We start from the raw sequence: 1,041 nt of genomic DNA on the forward strand, positions 1-1,041 counted from the left end.
AGATTGAATTAATTTCTATATAATAAAAAAGAAATTAAGAAGAATAAAACAAAAACTAGCCAAACTCCGTCCAAAACATTGAAACTGTACGAGAATCGGAGAATGGATTCGAAATATGATTTGGGAGCCAGCAACACCAGTATATATATGCTGGTACATTCAGTAAGGAAAATGTTGCATTTTATAGTATATATAAAAATTTTGGAAATTTTCTGGAGGGCCATGACCATATAATCATTAATTTAATATACGAAAATGAAATGGATACACTACCCATAAAAAAAGTTTCAAACCACCTTATAATTATATAGCAAATAATTTAACATACTCAAACAAGATAATGCTACAATAATAATTAAGGTAAAAAATGAAAAGAAAAATAAAAAACAGTTGGAATGTCTGAATTATTCAAAAGAACACTATTATGGCCAAATCAACAGGTTTAAAAAATTACATTATATATCCAGTTAACGTGAATAATATAATATTTTTATTTATTCAATGTCCCTCTAGCTGTCTTATCCTCCACTAACCTCTCTTTATTGTGGGATTAAGACTTACGAGCAAACTGGGTATTGTTGACTGATGAAAAATGAAAATGGTCCTTGCACCATATGTAACTGAGAACCCTCTACCACACATACAATAACATACCAATAAAAAAAGATCAGCGTAAACAAAAGGAATAAATTTATTGCAAATAATATATTCAACTAGTAGCACACATCTATCGCAAGTCACAACTAAACAAAAGCTGAATAAAGTCAGACATATTTTTTGGTGACTAATAAAGTCAGACATATAGTCGTAAAGCTGAAATTCTTTCCCATATATAGTATAGCCATTGAAAAAGAAAAAGAAAAAGAAAAAGAAATAGGGTTTGGTTTTAGATTTGGATAGTGAGAGGCCAAATTAAATAGATGAATTCTATCCGATTTTTTTAAAATAATATATAAATTATTTTTTATGATTTGATATATTTTAATTGAATGTTTATTTTTAGTTTGAGTTAATTTAACCTAATGAAAATTAAAATCTTAA

The sequence above is a fragment of the Arachis ipaensis genome, chromosome B05, assembly GCF_000816755.2.
Source record: "Arachis ipaensis cultivar K30076 chromosome B05, Araip1.1, whole genome shotgun sequence".
Lineage (NCBI taxonomy): Eukaryota > Viridiplantae > Streptophyta > Magnoliopsida > Fabales > Fabaceae > Arachis > Arachis ipaensis.